Source organism: Zea mays, chromosome 5, assembly GCF_902167145.1.
Source record: "Zea mays cultivar B73 chromosome 5, Zm-B73-REFERENCE-NAM-5.0, whole genome shotgun sequence".
NCBI classification, from domain to species: Eukaryota; Viridiplantae; Streptophyta; class Magnoliopsida; order Poales; family Poaceae; genus Zea; species Zea mays.
The window spans coordinates 156465948-156475913 of record NC_050100.1 but is presented as its reverse complement, the minus strand read 5'-3'; the positions used below and the strand labels follow the sequence as shown (position 1 = coordinate 156475913).

The 9966-nt window shown below is 39.8% G+C and overlaps 2 long non-coding RNA genes across 2 annotated transcripts; both read right to left on the bottom strand.

Moving 5' to 3' along the window:
• Positions 1-326: 326 nt before the first annotated feature.
• On the bottom strand, positions 327-2601 carry LOC103627087 (uncharacterized). The gene is made up of 5 exons (XR_002262033.1): positions 2538-2601; positions 2331-2369; positions 2016-2252; positions 1857-1933; positions 327-393 (listed from the first exon to the last, which is right to left on the bottom strand). It is a non-coding gene; the product is annotated as an uncharacterized lncRNA (long non-coding RNA).
• Positions 2602-8545: 5944 nt separating this feature from the next.
• On the bottom strand, positions 8546-9603 carry LOC103627085 (uncharacterized). Its single transcript, XR_002262032.1, has 3 exons — positions 9506-9603; positions 9225-9373; positions 8546-8581 (listed from the first exon to the last, which is right to left on the bottom strand). It is a non-coding gene; the product is annotated as an uncharacterized lncRNA (long non-coding RNA).
• Between the last annotated feature and the right edge of the window lie 363 nt (positions 9604-9966).

The window sequence follows — 9966 nt, the reverse complement described above, 5'->3', positions numbered from 1 at the left end:
TGCAAGGTGGTTGAAGCATATAGCAATGGTAACATTTGTAATGGATTTGTGGCAGCACATACATGTGTTGCAAAGAATTAATCGTTTATTAATAAAATGATTATACAACAACATTTGCCAATAGTAAACGAGAAATAATTTTGATAATCATAGGCATAAACATGACAATAATGGACAAATAATTTTGCATTTAAATAAAATAATAGTCACGATTCAGCATAGCAGAACTTAAAATAATCACCGCTTGATGCGTGTTCAAGTATTTTTGGGACAAAGATATAAACAACATATGACTCATATCCTAAACAAATCTGAAATTCATCGTAGTGATCCACGCCATCCGGTTTGAAATAAGTAGTCTTTGGATTCTGTAGAAATCTTGCAGCTTCGAAACTGAAATAAAAGACAATAATATAAGTTAGTGATCAACAACATTAATGTTTCATGATGTTCTATATTGTACCCGTGCATAAATTTAAATGGAGGTAGCCAATTATACACAAGAATCAAGTTAACAACAATATCTTTGTTGTTGGACATCCCTGCGATATTAATTACCCCTGACGAAACAACCTAAGAACGAACTGGATGTGCTACTGAATGTGTATAGACTAGAACAATACTGTACTCAACTCCAAACCACTCCCTCTCCCCAAAACCGATCTGCACTGAATTGCGTGTCTTGGTGATGCATGGATAATTGATGTTCCTTCTCCTCCTGTTCCTCCTCTTACTCCACCTATTCCCACATCTTAGGGGACAAAGGCAGCTTCAGATCTTCCTGAGTCAAAACATGCAACTGAGGAGCCAATACCTTGCTACATTTCAATGCATGTCCTGGTTCATACTTCCCCCAAAAGCAAAACACAAGCCATGCACTCTTTCAGTTCTCTCCTTACTACATCCCCTATTCTCTGCCACTCCTCTTACCATAGTCCCGTTGCTGACTCCCATCTTTGCTGGCAACACCCCTTTGTGGAATTTGCCTTTTCCTTTGTGATCAACAATCTCTTGTTAAACCTGGGCTAGCACCTCAAACCTATCCACTGTATGAGGTAATTGTGCCATAATAGGACCTTGCAACTCACTTCTCAACCCCTTCAAAAACTGAGTAACAAAAAATATCTCATCTAGTTCTGGATTGTGGATAGCAGTACCATATCTCAACTCCTGAAACTCCTGTATATATTCATCCAATTCTCATGTCTGCTTAATATTCATCATCTTTCTCAAGGCCTTAGGATAAACATCAGCCCCAAACTTCTCCATCACTGCTTTGGCCAGACCTCTCCAGTCTCCTAATCCACCCTTCCGTCTGTACACCTGTAGCCAGCGTGCTGTAGTGCCTTCCATGTTCATGGATGCAGCTACCACCTTCATCGCCTCAGGGACATGATATAACCCAAAATAATCCTCACACTTCACCACCCAAATAGATGGGGCCTGAATCTAGACAACCAACCAAATTAGAACACTGATCTGCATCGATCTGCACTGAATTGCACTGATGTTGAAGTACCGTTACACATTGGACAAGCCTATTTAACATTGCGTCGAGCCAAACCAGAAATGTGCCTCTTCTCTAACCATCCCCACCCAAACTATGATAATTACATATTTTCATGAAGAAGTTTCAGTAGCTTGAAATGAAATATAGCTCATATGCAACATTGAACTGAAATTGATGAACAATAAGATAGCATTTCAGAAAAACAATTGTGGTGGACTCATGTTGATGATGCAAAAATAATTGAGCACCATGTGTTATACTATCATATATAGGAACATCGTAAACTTCTTAGGGGTCCAAGAGTCTAAAACAATAAACCACAATGAGGGGATTACAGTGAACTTACATCATGATATCATCCTGAACTGAGTTGAAGCGTCGTGATGTTGAAATGAGCATATATCAGTTTTTGTCGTCTTCAATCTGCACGGATAATCATAATACTGAAATTGATAGTAGTAGTTCGGAGTAGTAATGACTAGTTAAGTAAGAGGGTAGTTCATACACAACACGAAGGCCATGCTATAAGATTGTTGCCGACATCACCAATAACCTCCATGTTGTCGTATGGTCGAATCAAAGGCTCAATAGGCAGTATTACAAGTCTAACACGCACCATCCAAAATTCTCTGCCTAACTTAACACCTCCAACTTTATGATTTGGGTCTCGACCAAGTACTGTGCCTAAGGCAACAGTCTTGGTTGGACATCTCCAGCTTTTTAAGAACACTTGTGCTCCAGTCTAGTAAACATGCTCAAGTGTATCAGTAAATACTTACGTAATGTGGGCACAATAATGGTAAGAAAATTTTGATTTTACCAATATTGACTCATCTGTTGGTCGGTCACCTGGAGTACCCTGATTTATGGACAACAATATCGAATTAGTAAAGTGGATTTAAGAATATGAATGTACACAAATTTTTGAGTCACCTTTTGTTTCATGCACCATAACCTATAACTAATACATATTAGTAATGCAAAACAATTCGATATACTTAACAAGAAAGTTGATTTTCACTGTCACCTTTGATGTGGTAGCACACTTGGTTTTATCAAAGGTAGTTGCAGATTGCATATCTTTCCTTTTTACCTGTCATTACATCACAATGAGTATTCAATATTTTAATATTTTTGGATGATTACGAAATAGTTAATTTTGTACATATTATTAACTTCAATTTAGTTATGCAACACCCTAGTGTACTGCCAATTAAAATGCATCTCCATTCAAGAATGAGTAGTATGTGAGATACTACTACTTACTAATGAACAATGAATACAATACATGGGTCATGTGTAGAAGTACCTGGTTCTTAGATGCTTCTTCATTTAAGGAAGTAGAAGTTGGTTCCTTGGTCATACTCTGTATGTGCGAGACATCAATGTAAAGATAAGCAATCATGATTATGTATGTTGAATAAATTTATTGCATTCCCACCTTCGATGAATTAGCGAGCTTAGTATTATCGAAGGTAATGTCTCTTTCCAACTCAAATTGCCTTGTCTGCCAATATATTAAATTGAAAAATGAATATAATAAAACATCACTTTGTAGGGCGTATATATTCCATGTATTGAAATTTTGATGTAGCTGACCTTATGGGTAGTGGGTAGTCTATCAGTTCGTTGTAATTTACCTTGCCTAGTATCAGCCACCTTAATCTTCTTTAATTCAATACATATTATTAATGTTTGCATTATACCATGAAATCTAGAAAGATGAGTTATGAGGTAGCAGAGGACCTTATGGATAGTAGAAGTTTTTCTGAATGTTTGTTGCAAATCCTCGTACTCCTTTGCCTCTTGCTCTCTCTTTATGAAATACAGATTAGTAGTTTAGCAAAAAAATTATAGGGGGTATTGAGTAGCGCTACTTTTTGCTGGGGCTGTAGCTATGGCTGCTGTTGTACATTGTAAAATAACTATGTTGTGTTGTAGAAAAAGCCATAGCGCAGCCACAACAATCGGAAGCGAACAAGGCAATGTAATGCAATCATACCTGAGAGTAAGTTTTTTCATTGTCCATCCTGAATTCTTGATTTTGTGGCTCAACATATACACGCTGATGAAAAATAACTACAAGATGAAGTAGTAGGTACTAAAATGTAAGAAAGTGCGGATGTGTAAATTCCATACAGATGCCTACTTTACGTTTTGAAGACGTTGGAAATTGATTCGCTGGAAGATCGTCGAAACATCCCTGTCATAGCAAACAAATAACCAAATGGATTAGATGTTACACATAGACGTACTGTATGAACTGATTGTGAAATGGAGTTCAATAATTTTACATGTACACTTTGATGCTGTTCGAAGAGTACACTCTTTTGTTGCAACTCTTGTATAGTAGCATCTTGCTTGTGTACATGGTTTACGAGTTTTTCCATCTGAAGTTTCAAAGAGAGGACATCTTCACTTGCTGTTGGGTCCAAAGATGTTACATGTAGCTGATTAAGACGTCTTGATGTTGTCCCATCTAACACTTTGTTCGGGTTTGGAACAAGACCAAGGCCATGCACATGACCAGGCTTCTCTTCTCCTAATATCTTGTTTAGTGCATCTCCATTCCATGCAATCTTTCCTTGGCTAGTGTCTGCAAATTCTGGATGCTCTGCTAACAGTTCCTGCAAATCATTCTTTTAAAAGGATTAAATTATTCAGCATGTCACAAGTACATAAAAATTTTGAACCAGTAAATATTTGTAGAAAATTGTACCACATGTGGATTTGTGTTCTTGGTAGGGTTCGCTTTGTGTCTGTGGATATATAAAATAGCCCTGTGAGGGTATTTCTTCTCAGGATCTTTTTCCCTCTGTTGGACATGTAAGGTAATAAAGATTAGTGACAGAAATATGGTTGTAAAAAGCATGTTCTTCACAAGTGTAGTTGCAACAGAAGTACCAAATCCTCTCTAGTCCGAGCGATACTCTTTGTGCCGGCTGTATGGGTAGTCTTTTTTTTCCACAGTTATTCGTATTCGCCATGCTTATATCCTACCATAAAATGATTACATAGATAATGTAATCGCAACTGACAAGTTGCACAAGATAACTGATTAATGTAAAGGTAGCCATGAACCTTTGCTTTTGTGGTCACCCAATGATTCACAAGTGCAATCCACTGATCCGCAATTACCCCAGGTGGAACGTTGTTGTAATTAGCTTCCAAACCCTTATGTGCATCATAATATATGGATTTTAAGTTAGATTTATGTTGCCTCCATCTCTCTCCAATGGTTTTTAGTACCCATTTTTCCATACGAGCAGGATAAAGGAATCTCCTCTGCATACACTATATAAAGACAATGGTAAAATTACCCTATGTATCATCTTCTAGATAATTACTGCAATAAATGTGTCATACCTTTACTTGCTTAAGTATATCCTCCTTATTTTTCTGCTCATTAGTCAATCTCTCTTTCTTACCTATCAAAAGCCTCCAATCCTTGTAGCTTAAGCTACACAAGTTTCCATTCCTGGCTACCATGCCAAGGAATTTTCCCATGATTCCTGCCTCTTCTCCAATTGGCTGGTCAAGTTCATTACATTGTACTACAATCCTATGCCCTCTAGGAATGTTCCAGACCTGTAATAGTTTTGTCTTACCCCGCCTTTTCACCTCCACATTTGTCTCTATCCGGGGTCAACATGCAAAAATAATGGAACAAATGGTTACAAATGGATGATTACGACTATTCTTAAAAAGTACGTTATCTTATTTCAGTACCTTCGTCTTCAACCTCAATGTCTGCATCCATATCAGTTGGGTTCTTTGAATTAGGCTCCATTTCAGAAACCTCACCACTTTGATCATGTCCACCTACGGCAAACGATTCTTCTTCCATCTCGGTATCTGATTCATGTGCAAGAGTTTTCTGTAATTTTTTTTGCCCTACATGGTCCTCTGATAGATACTCCTCATTGCTTTCAACGGTCTGCTTCCTCCTTCCCCTTGGCATCTCCACTACACAATGACATAAATTATCAGAGTTCTTGTGCTAGTGCTACTGCATTATTTGTGGACTGATTTTTTCTAACATCAGCAGCAAGGGATTAGGAGTGGATCATAGGAGCCAAGGGATTATGAACATCAACATCATGGGATTAGTAGTGGTCAGTGGGGTTATTCAATATGAGTGGGATTATGAACATCAGCAGCCAAGGGATCATAGGAGTTGCTCCATATACCAAACAGTTTATCACACATTGACTGGATCTGGAGGGGGGCTGGCAGCCGACGACGACGGCATACCTGGGTCCTGTAGGGCGTAGGGAGGACTGAGGAGGGAGGAGGGGGCCCGGCGGGCGGCGGCGTACCTGGAGCCTGGAGGGCAGCCGGCGTCGTCTGGCGTGATGGCGGCTCCTGGCGCGATGGCGGCTGGCTGGGTGCGATAGCTGGAGCGCGGGATGGCTGGCGCCTGGCGGATGGGTGAGGAAGATGAAGAGGAGAGGAGCTCGCTTGAGGTTATCTAGTTGAAGATGGAAACTGCACGATGATTACGGAGCCTCGTGAGATTTGCTTTAGCAGTAAAAAAATGGAGGGAAATACTTTTGGAGACAGAGGTAAAATGGAGGGAAATACTTATTAGATGTAATTAAAAAGAAAGCTTTGCCAAATCTAACTTCCATACATTGATAAATCATGGGTCATAAATAAAAATAATTTTTAACTATATGTATTAAAAAATCATGGGTCTAAAAGTTCAATGCGAAACAAATGCAACCTGATTCTAGGACATCTCGATTGAGGACACAAGTCGGAGATATGGTCAAAGTTTATACGAACCGATCTAAAAAATTACAAAGATGTAAAAATGTTGATTATAATGTTTTTCAATTGGTTATGAAATATTTACAAATATAATAAATTTTATAATGTTTTTAAATTGATTCTCCCAAAAGACCATGGCCGTCCATCTGATCGCTTGTTCTGAATCCTCCGTCAATCGTTCTATGTTCTCTCTCCCATCCTCACATCGTCGCCGCCTCGTACTGCACCCCCATCCCCTTCTCTCTCGTAGACTCACGAGGCCGTAGTCCACCCCCTGTCGTGGTGGGAGATGTTCGACCTAGTGTCATCCCTGTTGTCCATGTCCTCGACCCCGTCAACGACACCCGTGAACTCCACGACATCCTCTGGCGCTTGGGTGGAACTCCAATTCCTGTACCCCTGCCCTGCCCGCACAAATCGTCTATATATGAAAGCGGGTTTAAAACAGGCTCTATCACGTTGTCTACGTCATCTTATTTAATATTCATCGTCCGATCATATAGCAACGGTAGGCGTAAACGTGTCTCTCCACTAGGGATGGCAATGGATGTCTTTTATCCGCGTACCCGCGGATAAAAAACCCGTTGGGCACGGTTTTGGGTACGAGTCTGTACCCATGGATGCTGATACGGGTAGCACTTGATATCCGTGGATATTTTTAAAACGGATACGAAAAATCAATATCCATACCCAAATATCCGAATATCCGTTAAAATTACACCCGTCCCACAGGCCCACGGGCCACATCGCCACAGCCCACAAGGCCACAAGCGTTCTCTAGGCTTCCAGCAATCCAACGAAGCCCTCGCTCGACCAGTCGCGGATAGCGGGTAACGGGTACGGGTTCGGATATCGGATATAAGTCGCGGATATGGATGTCCAGAGACACTATCCGCGAATATTTTACCCGTTGCCATCCCTACTCTCCACCTGCAGCTGGCGTACGCATCCGCTGCTCCTGGAAGCTTCGCATTACGGCTGTTAGAGTTTCTTGCGTTTCAATCCCCCCTCATCGAGTATTTTGGATCTCAGGTATCCCGATCTCGCGGCTTCGTAAAAGTGGTATCCCGAAGGTGCCAAATAGATTCCTGTTATTATAACAATCTATCTTTTGTAGTTTTGGTATTGTTCTCGTCTTAACCCGACATACACAGCTATCTACAGGTAACGGGTCGCAGTGATCTCGCGTGTGGACAAATATGCCCCTTGTGTTACGATGAAGAGCTCAAGTCAGTTTGTTTGAAACGGATCGGACTTCCTTTCCCCTCGTCTTGTTCTGTTGCTTTCCCGGCCCCGTTGAAATGTAGTCGCAGATCTGGTTCCTTCTTTTGAAACTTCACATGCAAACCTTCGTAGATCTGGTTCCTTCTGTTCTAGGTCGCTAGCTTGAACTGCTAGTTATGTTATTTGCGAGTCCACTCCAGACATACTGGTAGCTGCTAGCACATTAGTATTCAGAACATACAAGTATTCAATATTACCTGCTATATTTCTTCTTTCTATTTGCTCGCAACAACACAAGTGGAAATTATATTTGCTGGCTATATTTCTTCTTTCTATTTGCTGGCAACAACACAAGTGGAAATTATATTTGCTGGCAACAACACAAGCTCTGATTCATACTGTAATGTATAAACACATGCACATCTGACTCCACCTCGCACAGACATGCACACACCACAGAGAGCGAGTCTGAAAAAAAACATGAAAGTTCGACTCCACACACAACATTTGCAGCCCTATATATAATTGTCTAGTACTAAGACTGATTCCACACACAACATTCCACACACAACATTACACCTTCCAAGAACGCAGGTACAACAGGTCTAATAACTGTTTATCCAGCCAGGAGTGGAGCTTTGTTGCACATTCTCTAGAAGGGCTTGGAGGGCAGGTTCGTGTTGGCCAGGAAGTTAGCTGCAAGAGCAAATCCAGTGCCCGCACTCACATTCTTGACATACTCTTGCCTCGCCGGGTGGTCCTCCTGAGTGCGGTTTAATGGGGTCCAGACTGGTTCCCCAATGAAAAGCCTCATGAGCTGCACATGTAAAAACAACATAACTTAAAATTAAGGAATGTAATTAAAATAGCTGATCTTTGTAATGTTCTGAAAAAAATAGAGCCTATCAAATTTCTTAATTTAAAACAAAAACATAATTGCCACATACAGTACACACTTGATCTGCAATTATTTCTACCAACTGAACTTATTTGGCCTTCAGGGAGTCAGCACCATATATTTTTTTGCTTCATGTCTCATCCTGCTATAGCCATTGCTCTCAATGGGTCTATAGTCTGAAATCTCAACAAATGAAAGAAACTCAAAACGTATCTAAATGGGATCCAAATACCTCACACATAAGTGTGTTCTTATTTCTATCAGAACAGCATATATAATATATTTCAGAAGGCTTGGACTTAAACTTGCACTTATTTCAGAAAGCCCGGACTCAAACTTGCTCTAAAAAAAGCTATTCTAAACACACAAACAGAAAATTATGCATATGGTGATCAGTTCCAATATTCCATACACAAGCTACGGGTATTATATGAACCGCGAAGCAAAAGTTAAAGCAGAAACAGAATGATATGCTTGGTAACTTGGATTATTAGTATCAGAAAGTTACCGCTAAAGAGAGTATCAACATTTTGGTTTTCATGAGACTAAGACAGACTTGTGAAAATTTTACTCAAACAAAAAGGCTCCCAACACCTTGGATATTTTAGAGTGTCACCACGCCTCAGTTGTCAATGGGAACTTTCAATACAAATTCAGATCTAGAAATTTCCCAATCCCCATAACACCTATATTTCCTGCCTGCGAACCAGACAACCAATCAAGAGCTTTCAAAAAACCCTTACACAAGAATTGCACAAGTAATCTCCAACTAAACATGCCTTATGTGGGAAAGTAACTCATAGATCAGTCAGCACTTACCTGAGAAGATAAAATTCTGTTGAAATCTTCATACTCTTTCTCAATATTTCTCAAAGCACCTCCGTATAGTGATGCTGCTTTTCTAAGGGCTTCGTCGCTTGCATTATTTTCGCTTCCATATCTATAGCAGTCCTCAGAAAATTTTGTTCCTATGGCTCTACTATGTGAGAAAATGTAAAAAAACATAAAAAACTAACAATGTAACTTTCTTTTGCTCTGAGGAAATCTCAACCTGACAAAATTAACCAAGGATAACTGACAAGAGCCACATAAGCACATACCCACTTCAATATGTTTGTTTCCAATAGACACCAAACCTTCAGCTGCTCTAACTATGTCCTTCTGGAAATCCTGTTAGAGTGGATACATCACATAAATGTAACAACTGCCATCATCTGCAAAACAGGCCATCTATGTTGCTTAATTACATAATAAAGTTTCTGTAATTAAGTGCCAACCCAAAAGATACTAAGCCTTTTCATGAACAGCACAAAGTGATACTGCTTCTTTTCAAATGATTTCAGCATGGATGAGATTGGATATGGTACAAAGGAAATCATCTATTATGAAAATCAGTACAAGAACTTCAGAACAGCAGTACACAGAACTACAAATATTAAGTTTGCAAATAAGTACACAGAACTTCAGAACAGCAGTACACAAAACAGCAGTACACAGAACTTACAGAACAACCTCCTTTTCTGCTGCTTCCTTTTCTGTTGCGTCCTTTTTAGCAGCCTCA